The 12,373-nt window shown below is 45.1% G+C and overlaps 1 pseudogene; it reads right to left on the bottom strand.

Annotated features, from left to right (window-relative positions):
* Positions 1-3,336: 3,336 nt before the first annotated feature.
* LOC117839491 (protein argonaute MEL1-like) lies at positions 3,337-7,791 on the bottom strand (annotated as a pseudogene).
* Between the last annotated feature and the right edge of the window lie 4,582 nt (positions 7,792-12,373).

The following is a 12,373-nucleotide window of genomic DNA, read 5'->3' as shown; positions in this document are numbered from 1 at the left end:
TGGTTTGGACCTCAAAACCACAGCGCAGGCAGGTTCCCTGGTTTGGGCCTCAAAACCGGGGGCGAGCCCGGTGCGGCCGGAGCTTCGAGAAGGAGGGCACGTGGCGTCATCGCAAAGCTTGCGTCGAGGCGAAGCAAAGTCGTGAAGGCGGCGTGTCCGTCTGATGCGCGGATAAAAACTTGGACCAAAATACCCCTGCATGGGTAGTTATCATAGTTGTAGGAGTAAGAGTAGTTTGGTTTTTCGTTCTGGACTATAAATAGGGAAGGGGGCTAGTTAATTTCAACACTTCTTCCACCTCTTTACTTAGCAACTCATTATCTTTTGGCTTAGAGGCTAGTCATGTGCTTAAGGAGAGGGAAGAGAGAGATGAGAGGGTAATTGCTCTCGTTTTCTTAATTTCTTCATCATTAGTGAGTGGATGAAAGGAGGAGGCTAGCCCGTTAGTCCAAACGCAAGCTATGGGCGTAAGGTAGGTACTTCTTTATTAGGACACCTTCGGCTCATTGATCACCTGCACCGTTCACCTTTCCACACTTTCTTCTGGCTTCCATCTCTTTAGACAAGGAAGAGGACAGGGATAAGAAATCCAGGTACTCGACGAGGAGGAAAATAAATTGGCGGCGAATCTGCTTCGTGCTCATGGCGCCGCCGCCGTTGATCTCAGGACGTACCTCTGTCTCAGGACGCCGCGTGCAACCTGACAACCTCTGTTTTCCCTGTGTTTCCTTTGTTTCATCCAAAGCTGATGTCGGTGTTGTGTGCTAGCTATGTCGAGGGCGGGGACCACATCCAGCACGTCGTCGAGGGTGGGGACCACATCCAGCGCGTCGGCGAGGTGCGGGAAGATGTTGCGGAACATGCCCGCCCACATCCAGCTGCCAATGTCGGCGAGGCGTGGGAAGATGTTGCGGAACATGACCACATCTAGCTGCTGACTCTTTCACCCGGAGAAGTTTTGATTGTAAAACAAGTTAATTCATTTTATTGTAGTCTTCCAAGTTACGGAACAAATTTGGGCTAATTTTAAGAAGGTCGAAAAAATCAGTTACAAACGGACCGTTTGATCTCACTTAAAGCTTTTGCCTCGGCCTCCTTGAGGAAGTTGGGTAATGTTCGGCGAATTCAAGGAACATTACCCACTCCTATGTGATTGAAGGTTGGGTAATGTTTGGTGAATTCAAGGAACATTACCCACACCTGTGTGATTGAAGGTTGGGTAGGCGTACGCACCCTTGACTGAGGAAGTGTGAGTGAGAAGGGTGGGTAATGTTCGTCGAATGGAACATTACCCAGCCCTGCGTGAGGAAAGCTGGGTAATGTTCGTCAATTCCGTCAAACATTACCCACTTCTGAGTGGGGAAAAAGTGGGTAATGTTCGGTGATTACAAGGAACATTACCCACATTTGTACTATTGATAGTTAGGTAATGTTCCTCAATTTCCAGAAACATTACCCACACGTGGCTGCGGCAACATTGGGTAATGTTCGGTGAATTCAAGAAACATTACCCACACCTGTGTGATTGAAGGTTGATGTTCGGCGTACGCACCCCTGAGTGAGACGGGTGGGTAATGTGTGTCGAATAGAACATTACCCAGCCCTGCGTGAGGAAAGCTAGGTAATGTTCGTCGATTCCAACAAACATTACCCACCGTTGAGTGAGAAAAGGGTGGGTAATGTCCGTTGATTACGCGGAACATTACCCACGGTTATGTTATTGAAGATTGGGTAATGTTCAGTGAATTCAAGGAACATTACCCACACCTGTGTAATTGAAGGTTGCGTGATGTTCGGCATACGAACCCCTAAGTTAGACGGGTGGGTAATGTTGGTCCACCAGAACATTACCCAGCCCTGCGTGAGGAAAATTGGGTCATGTTCGTCGATTCCGACAAACATTACCCACTGCAGAGTGAGGAAAGGGTGGGTAATGTACGGTGATTACGCGGAGCATTACCCACAGCTGTGTTAGTGAAGGTTGGGTAATGTTTCTCGATTTCAGAAAACATTACCCACACCTGACTGAGGCAAGGTTAGGTAATGTTAGGTGAATTCAAGGAACATTACCCACACCTGTGTGATTGAAGGTTGCATGATGTTCGGCGTACACACCCCTGAGTGAGACGGGTGGGTAATGTTCGTCGAAAAGAACATTACCCAGCCCTGCGTGAGGAAAGATGGGTAATGTTCGTCGATTCCGACAAACATTACCCACTTCCAGGTATCCTCCAGATCCTCTTCAACCTCCTCCACAGGCTGAACCGGAGTAGCTGGCTGAGCAGGGGTAAGGCGAGCTTGGTATCCTCCAGTGATTTTGCGAGTGGTCAACCTGGTCCTAGTCATCTGACAAAGGAAGCAGATACTCAGAACAAAACAAAAAAGAGACAAGTTTTTGTGACAAAGAACAAAAATAAATTAGATTTTTATGAGGAAAATAAGATATTTTTGAGCAGACATGCCTTGCTAAGAAAATGAGTCCTTATTCTCGACCATTTCTAACCACACTCTTTTTACAAATATCTAACTCTAGAATTTTCTCTCTGGTAGGATAAGGATGAGAGAAAATTCTAGAGTTAGATATTTGTAAATAACTTCCACACTCTTCTTTACAAGTATCCCTCTCACCTAATGAGTCTCTCACCTAATGAGACTGCGAGTATCCCTCTCATTTGGTACTGTGATGTATATAGGTAATCTAGCATATCATTGGTAGTTTGCTGTGCTTTCCAATTAGCAGAAGGAATATAGCATAAATAACAACAGTTCCTTGGAAATGGTTCAGCAGCAATGAGAAGACTTAGTAGCCCTTGGCTATTTGTTTATGACACAGTACAACCTAATTCAAGTGTATCCATTACTGCAGTGGCAAAGAATCCATAGTGACAAAAGCAATAGAACTTAGACAAGGCTAATTAAACATTATATGTAGCATCTGGCAAGCTGCAGAAAGCATAAAATGCAAAAGGTAAGAGAAATGAAATTTTATAAGAAAGCAACATAGATTCAGTACTTGAAAGAATGACAAATCTAAAGTATTTCGATATGAAATCAACATGAGAACCTCACCAAGTACTTAGTTCGGTGGCTTTGATGGGAAACCAAAGATTTTGTAAATTTCCGTGTAATTATTTTCTGGAATACTACCGATGTCAATATAAGAAGTGGCACCGCTGCTAGTACCAAGGGCAGATGAACCTAGTACCAGAGGCACTACAACCAATCCCAGCAGAGCTGCCAACTCTCTGGGTAGTTTTGTATTTAACAAGTAATTGGTAACGCAAGTTCTGAAGTTGGTTATTTGCAATAGTGTACAAAGCAGCATCTGCTTGCTTTTCATTCCCCTGCAGCAAAAGATCAAACAAAAACTTAGTTAGCTAAGAATGTGATACAAGTACATTTTCAGGGGCTGGTTTGGATGATATGATTACCGTTAAGCGTTTTGCATGTATCTCAAAACATCTGGAAAAAATCCAACCTTCCAAAGAAATCATCATCATAATTCTTAAAATTAAATAACTTCCGACTTGAGCCAGGAGGTAAAAAAAGAAAACCGATTTTATTTCAGGAGCCCCTCCCGAACAAGTCACAACATGACACCATGACCACCGCTTTTGGTTAACAAGATCATTCTCACCAAGAACTTTCCTAAAGGCAGTAGCATCATTTGGAGGCAGCTTATGATAATGTAACATTAGATGATCAATCTCCATGATTCTTTGACAGGCTGATTGCCCTGCTGAGCTTAAAAATATCATTGAATTTTTTTATTTTCGACAGAGATTCATCCCCGGTATCTTTAAGAGCAACAATCCATGAAGCAAGCTCAGCAACATATATTGGATATTGATGGCTTCCATCTGATTCTTTATACATAAAGAATCTGTCTAAGATAGACTTCTTAATAAACAGCACATCTTTCACATAGAAAGGTTGCTTCAGCTTTTCCAACTTAAATTCAATTCTTATCTCGATAGAATGAGTATCAGGTATATACCGCAAGTCTTTTAACTATAGAAGCCCATTAAATGAAAAGCCATCTTCATGTGGGTACTCAAAAGCCTTTTCCAGCATTGATACAATCATTTGTGCGTCATTTTCAAGACCAAACAATATAGGTTATACCTAAATTTCTAGACTGTAATGCATTAGGGAGACTAATCTTTTCAAACCAATTTCCAGATTTCATTAGACTCTCAATGTGAGACTGTAAGAAAATTGGTGCAGTCCTGTGACTTCTTAAGCGATGTCTACTTCGAAGAGTATATAGTTCACTGAAAACCATACCAGACACAACAAGTTTACCATTGCACAGGAAGTAGACATCAGTTAAGAAGATCTGACTAATTTCCATGGCTTCAACAATGATTAATTCCAGAGATGAAAACCTTTTCACCGTCACATCCACATCAATGTCAAGTAGAAGCACAGTTATCTTTATATTGTCATCATCGTGACTGTTCTGTACTGTTATCTCCTTGGTGACTTCTGGCAAATCCATTGGTGCCACCACCTACACAAATTCAATGAAAAATTATAGGAAACATCAGTATTAGCACCATTTTGAGAAAACCTCACAGATTCCACTAGATTAATTAGAATTAAAAGTTATAAAAAGAAACTAACAACAACAATGGATGATGCAGCAGAACCCTTTCCTGGTGGGGAGGGTGTGACATCATCAGCAAAGATGATTGTTCGGACTTCTGACACAAAGGGTATGCTACTGCGTACAAAGGCTCGCTCAAGAACTGTGTTGCGCTCTCCAACCTGCTCAAGGAAAAGAATCATTACATTCTAAGAAAGAACCAAAACAAAACCTTTACTCAAAGAATATATGTATCTCACCTTAACATTGACTTTGAGTGCAACATTTTCCAGATATTGCTTGTTTGGTCTGCTAGCATGCTTTGGCAGGCAACACTGGGATAAAATTCCAACATCAGTCTCACAGACTCTTTTGATTTTTCCTGCAAAAGTAAGAATGTCATAAGTATACTACTTAAATCCCAACAAATTGCAAAGGTGTGTACAACCTAGATAACTGTGTGCATACCATAGGAACCACTAACGTCAGGCAGAATTACAATTAGAAGCTGTAGCTGATTTCCTGCTCCCTGTTGGGCAGCCATTTGTGTGGCCCTCCTGTGTACATCTCTCAAAGCATTTTCGATATGGTTAGGAGCAGCTGACTTAACTTCAACAAATGGCCTTGGATTGAAATTCTACAGGTATGATAATAAGTCAACTGTAATATATAGCAAACTACCTGGAATAACCACATAACACATCATAATTCAGAACACATACAGATAGTGGACAACTTACCATTCCTGTGGCATTGCACATATGGGTCAGATCCATACAGAACCTCTGTACCTCCTCAGGACGCATGCGTGAAAAGTTCAAACAAGTCCAGTTATCAATAGTTCCACCATTGATCATTTTCTGGAAAAGGGCACCAAAACACATCGTAAGAAAGCTTTCTTACATCTAAAGGCTGATCTACATAATTGGTACTGATAGTTTCAGCATCAAACAAAAAGACATATACCCTCAAATTCCTGAAGGCTTCACAAACAGTCAACAAAGATGCTTGACAATTTCATAATAAATTATTGACACGTAAAGCAATACTCAACAAGCTTCATATAGACATTTGTAGCTAAGAGCATAGAATCACCTTGTTAATCATGTTCCATTGTCCAACACTTGGGGCACAAGTTTTCTCCCTACCAGAGTCATGATATTTCAACTGAAATACAATAAAGAAACTTAGTACACCTAAAAAATTAAACAACAAAGTGATTCATTGACAATCAACTTCTTGCAAACAAAAAGGGAATCTAGCAAATTTACCAAGGGTGGAGGCAGCACACGGGCTGGAACAGACACAAGGTCGCTGCAGACTTCGATGCCAAATTCCTGAGCAAACTTATCCTCAGCATACTTGTTATGCAGAACCATCTGTGGCACATTAGAAAAATCATCAAAGAAATGATTTCCAACAGAGAAAAATTATTCTAATATACATCAGAGCATAAATGGTCAGGATGCGTACATCATGGATGCTCTGCTCTCTCTCCTGGGGACGTTTACAGGTCGCTCTAAGTATGTCCGTCACTTGTCTGTCATTAAGCTTCTTAGAGTATCTCTGCCCTTCTACGATCTTGCAAACCTCAAACCATTTTTTGTATAAAACGCTGAACATAGACAAATAATTAAAGTACAACAGAATGACAATAGATACATTACCTCCATAGGCAAATATACGGGACGCGAATCACTGCCAGCCTGAAGACAGGGCCAAGAACCATACTTCAATCTGTAGTTCTATTTGTCCCAAAAGTACTGTACAACAGTCTGTCTTGTTTCCTTCTCATCAACAGAAAATCTAAAATGACAAAGAATGAATGTAAGTTGATAAAATACTGTTGACATAGGTCAGAACAATCAAATTGTGATATTTGTGTACAAACTAGTTACAAGTTAGTAAGTGTTGTACAAGCAATTCAGAATTAATCTTCAGTAAGGAACACACATCATAGATGTCAACCTCAGACAATATTTTCTCCAAATTATCTTACTCCTAAAACCCTCTATTATACCTAGCACACATACAAGCATGCACAAAATCTTATAACTAATTTTCTAAAACATAAATGTAGTATAAAAAGAGAAAAAGGAAGGCAGCCTTTACAGATAGATACTTACATCAGCTGGCTCATAGGGGTGGAAGTGATTCCAGTTATCTTGTATCTTCTGATCTGGTCCTGTTGGTGACTTGTTTCAATGCGAACTCCACGTAATGCCTTCTTTATCTGAATACGATTGAAATCAAACAAGATTAGTTAACAAATAGCAGCCAAGAGCATGCCATACTGTACAGGAGGTTTTTGTAGTTTCTCGGTGTGGAAATCTTTACCTTCACACGATCTCTGTCTGACAAAGGACAAGAGGTATCACGTATGTTCAGGAACTCTTCCACAAATTTGATCACTGTCACAGGCTTAAAAAAGGATGTCGCAGATATATCTGAAAAAAGAAACATGAAAAAACAATGTTAAAATTACTGTATCAAAACAGATCATATAAAAGGCATGGGTTCAAATGTCAACAAAGACATCAGTGGGTGTTACCTATATTCAGTGAAAGTCCCATTTGTGTTGGACGCAGGCTCTGGTAGTAACCCCTCCAGCACTCAAGCCCCTCGCCAATGTCACCTCTGTGACCGAAAGTAGTAGAGAAAAAGGATCTGGACACTGTGACATAACTGCAATGTTTACCAAGAATTTGTTAGTGCCCTGGATAGAAGGTTAGTCTTAGAAATTCAAGAAAAGAACTTTTGAGTATAGCTATTATACTTCCAAGACGGCGACTCCCTGAGGACAACATCAAGTACTTGTATGGTCTCTTGAGGCATGTCCCTCTGTCTTCCACGCAGAAACTGGTGAAGGTGGTACTGGTACAAGTCTGTTCTCCCAGCAATTCGAGGATTCGCTTCTTGGCGCCCTTGGCGGGACGCGCTACCCTGCCGCGCCCTCTGCTGCACGCAGCTTCCAGCTGATCCCTGCCAGCCGCCCAGCTCTGTGCAACGGCCATGTGGCCTTGCCGCTCGCGATCACCGCAGCAGCAGACGCCTTCTTCCCAAGCAGCGTAGCAAGGACGACACAACAACGGCTATGTTACCCGTGGGACGTGCCTGAAGTCATTGTTGTCACAGCTTTCTACTGCTTCACAGGCGCCTGACTGTGATAGTCCTACTGTCCAGAACCAACATGAACAAGCCATACTTCAGAATATCACTAGAGCACTCTCCCTTGATAGGAATTATTCAGGTATCTCTGAGAGCGTGGTGAATGAAGCTGAAGGAGAGTGCACCATTGATCAACTGAAGCAACAAATTGAATTGGACCACAAGTCGATAAGGCGTATTTGGAAGGAGTTGGAGGAGGAAAGAAACGCTTCAGCTGTCGCAGCAAACCAAACAATGGCCATGATCACTAGACTGCAGGAAGAGAAGGCATCAATGCAGATGGAAGCCTTGCAGTACCAGAGGATGATGGAAGAGCAAAGCGAGTACGACAGAGAGGACCTTCAGAATATGGCTCAAACAGTTCAAGATCTCCAGGCTGAGATCGAAGGCTACAAAATGAAACTTAAAGATCAGTTGCTCGTCGACGAAATACGCGACCACATGTGCCTTTCATGTTCCAAAGAACATGGTTCTATCATCTCAAGATCTAAATCTCTCTCGGGTTTTGAGGACGAGAAGACGTACATCTCGAAACGCTTGAGGAAGCTGAGACAGAAGCTTCATGAATTCTCAAACAATAGCAAGCACGTTCCATTCCCCAAGCTCAGTGATGACAAAGAAGGTTCATTTGATGACAGAGAGAGAGAGAGAGCATGCGTATGAAGATGCCGATGAAGACGGCAAAACAGATGATTCGGTATTCAACAAGCATCTAGGAAGAAATGGCAACAGATTCATGGACTCGAAACATGGCAAAGGACATGATCCAAAGGGGCAGTACCATGCCATGGTCAGTGAGAATGACCTGGCTTGTTTCGAAGATGAGATCTCTGAAGTCAGTGGGAGGTTGATGGCGCTGGAAGCGGACCGGAGCTTCCTGGAGCACAGTGTGAACTCGCTGAGAAATGGCAAGGCAGGCGAGGAGCTGATCCGAGACATCGCTAGCAGCCTCAGGGAGCTCCGGAAGATGGGGATCCCTTGGAAGGAGTACGATTAGCTCAGATGGTGTGAACTGCTGGTAGCAGAGGTAACGCAAATGGTTCAATCAGATGAAGCTCCCATTGACTAAACTGAACCCTTCTGAATTCAACTGAAGCTCTAATGCAGTTGTATTTCCCTTGTTTTGGCCACTATCGGTTAATTGTCCTCAGTCTGAGCTAACTGATCTGTTGTCCATTTTGCAGGGTGTAAATAATGATGAGCTGATTGTAGTGGAGCTGTCATCTGGTTGTGGATAGTGCGCCGAGCATTTCGTGTGGAGTCATGTGCATTGCATCACAGAGTTTTGTGCTTGCGAGTGACCAGCGTATAGAGTGCTTTTGAGAGCTTTGTTTGTTTGTTTCTTTTTTCCTGGAGATGATATAGTGCTTTGTTTTTTTTTTTAAAAAGGAATCATATCGTTTTGTCTTATTTATTTTGTATGCTTTTTTTTTTCTGGGAGAGTTTTTGGGGTTGCTCCCTGTCCAACCAAACGTGTCTGATGTAAAAATTCTGATGCAAGAATGCTGCCAGTTCACAATTTACGCAGGTTCTTTTAGGACACATTCAGAATGGAAGGATTTTGTACTGTACATGTTCTTATGCCGCCTGGCAGTAGTGACGGTGTTCTTGGCTGTCTCTTAGGATTCAGCTAGAACACTGACACAGTTAGAGCAGAGAAGGAGCATGCATCATGCAGAAAGAAACAATGGATATCGCAATCGACAGGCTGCAGCCACTGATTTCTGACGGTGAATGGTGAGCTGACCGGCTAAGTATTGACCCATATTGCGATCCAGTTCCCTTTCCTGATTACTTTTACCGAAGAGGTGATCGATTCATGAACAAGCTCAATTCCCTGCCCCCCCCCCCCCCCCCCCCCCCCCCCCCCCCCCCCCCCCCCTGGGGCATGAATGCAGCAACAATAAACATTCCCAGGGAAGACAGGGAGAACAATTGCTTCTCTAACCCAGCAGAAGCTGTGACTCAGGGGCAATCTTCTCATTTTCGTTGCCTTATTCTGTTACATACTCGAATATTTGGAGCTATCCCTTAGAATTCTGCAAAGATCTTCTTTTGAGCACAACAACTCCAGATTACAGGGCAGTCAGCTGCCCCCCTTCCTTTTCTTCAGTTTTTTTTCGAACAATTTGGCAGGAGCACTGCCATTCATTTAAGAAGAAGGAAGCAGTTTTGTTACATGGTGATTACCGGCTGATTACATTATGTGTTGTTGAAAACACATCACTGAGCGAAAACATGAAAAGGAAAGGAGAACTACTACTACTGCGAGAACAGGAGCTCTTCCTTCAGCAGGGGGAAGCCTGTTGCCATTCTTCTTAGCAGAACGTCGCTCTGGATTAGTCCCAGGAGTTGATCAGGTCTCATCGCCTGGTTTTGGAAAATTCTACGATTCCTCTCTTTCCACAAATGCCAAGCGGTGTACATCAAAATAGCAGCCAGCGATCTCTTTTGCTTTGTGTTGAAGGCCTGCATGTTAGTCTCCCACCACTGTTTAATGTCCGACACATTTGTGTTGATGAAGATAGCTGCAACGCCAACCCATGTTGACATCCTGTACCACACCTCCTTTGCATAACAGCAATTTGCAACCAGGTGCAGAGCGGTTTCGTCTTGCTGATCACATAACACACATGTATGGCTGCAGGGCCAATTTTTTTCTTCAGTTTCTTGCTCTGAATTTGTGACGGTCCTGAAGCTCCCTGCCTGAAATTCTCTGCACTTTGCCAGCAACTGCAAACTGCGTCTACGGTCTACCATAACGTGGTGGACCATGCCGCCGGAGATTTCACGAATGCATTTAGAAGCAGGAACGGCCGGAGTGCGGCGGCGCCGTACGTGCCGCTCCGGCGACCCGCGCGCGGTGTAAGTTAGAGGCGGCGTTCCGTCAGCACGAACAAGTCAGAGGGGCTCCGGGAACCCTTTGCGGTAAAGTTGGGGTTTCTGCGACTGCGACACAGGAAGGAGGAAGAAGAGGCACCCAAGGGAAGGGACGCCCGGCGTGAGGCGGCGCTCCGACGAGCCGCTGTGGAGGAAAAGCCTCCTAGATTGGATCGCGATCCAATTATTTGCAAAAAGCCCCCGAATATTTGCATTTAAACTCCAGTTTTGATCGCGATTATCGATCGCGATCCGATTATTTACGAAATACCCCATAATATTTTCATTTAACCTCCTATTTTGAATCGCGATCCGATTATTTGCAAAACACCCCCTACAGCTTTCATATAGCCCTCCTGGTTCAGATCGGCCGTCCTCCCCCCGGTTCAGCGGCGGCGCGATGGTAGCTAGGAGCTCGCGCGCTCCGCCGGTCCACTCGGTGCCCACGCCCGGTCCCGTTTCGCTCGCCGGCCATCTCGTCCTCCGATGCTTTTGATGTCTGCATCCCTCTGCTGCAGCAAGCATCTTCTTTCAGGTCACTCTGACCTGTGCCGGTGTGACAGTGACGTCAGACGCTGACGGTGGAGGTAGAGCCGGTGAGACGACGAGACCTGATGATGGCTAGCGATGCTCGAATGATCGATCTGACATGGAGGCGCCCGGTTGCTGACTGACATTATGGCGAGGGTTAACAAATGCCATTGAGTTCTGACGGGAATGGTGAGGTGACGATTGACCCACATTGAGATCCAGTTATCCCCGTTCTTGATTACTTTTCCTGGCCCTGCAAATTCCTCAAAATTCACTGCACAGACACACTGCAGGAGGCGGTGGGCAGCAACCGCGTCGACCGGAACGGGGTGGTGGACCAACTGGGTGGCCGTGCCCGTCTCCTTCCCGTCGTGTCCACAAGGAAGTTGCATGCATCTGCATATCTGATCTCCTCAAATCAACAACACCGATCGATCTAGCCCTATTCCCCTCCCTTTCCTCGATCCTCCACCACCAGCTAGCGCGGCGCCAGCCATGGTCGCGGCCCGGCCTTCCGCTCCTCCTATCTACGTGGTGAACGGCAGCGTGGATCTGGAGCCACTTACCGGCGAGCCAGGGGCAAGGGTGGAGTAGGTCGAGTGCGCAAGCAAGAAATGCGGGAAGTCCATCGAGGGGGCGGTGCAAGGCCTCACGCTCTACGTACGTGCGCCTCGGCGACGGCCCGCTCGTCACCTCCTCCCTGGCCATCCGCATGAGCGACGAGGCTCTCCGGAGATTCGACGACTCGGAGCCTGATGAGCCTGCTGGCGCCAGCCGCAAGGAGAGCCCCGAGATGTATGCCGTGGGCCGCATCCTGATGGCCGAGCAGCAGGGCATCATCGTCATCGCGCTCAGCTTCCGCCGCGAGTGCCGTGACGACGACCTCTTCTACTTCCTCGTGCCTAACAAGAGGGTTCTGTGACATGGGAAAGTTCATAACTATCCTTTCAGTGAGCCAGTTATCTTCCCTTTCCAGCTTCTTCCAAAGGACAGTAGTATCATGCCATGGTCGGTGAAAATGACGTACCTGGTTTCATTCGAACACGAGATCTCTGATGTCAGTGAAAGGCTAATGGCGCTGGAAGCAGGCCGGAGCTTCCTGGAGCACAGCGTCAGCGTGAACTCGCTGAGAAATGGCAAGGAAGGCAGGAGAGGAGCTGATCCGCGACATCGCTAGCTAGCAGCCTCAGGGAGCTCCGGAAGATT

This window comes from Setaria viridis, chromosome 9 (genome assembly GCF_005286985.2).
Source record: "Setaria viridis chromosome 9, Setaria_viridis_v4.0, whole genome shotgun sequence".
Taxonomy (NCBI): domain Eukaryota; kingdom Viridiplantae; phylum Streptophyta; class Magnoliopsida; order Poales; family Poaceae; genus Setaria; species Setaria viridis.
Note: the sequence above shows the minus strand (reverse complement) of the source record. Positions and strands in the feature narration are given on the sequence as shown.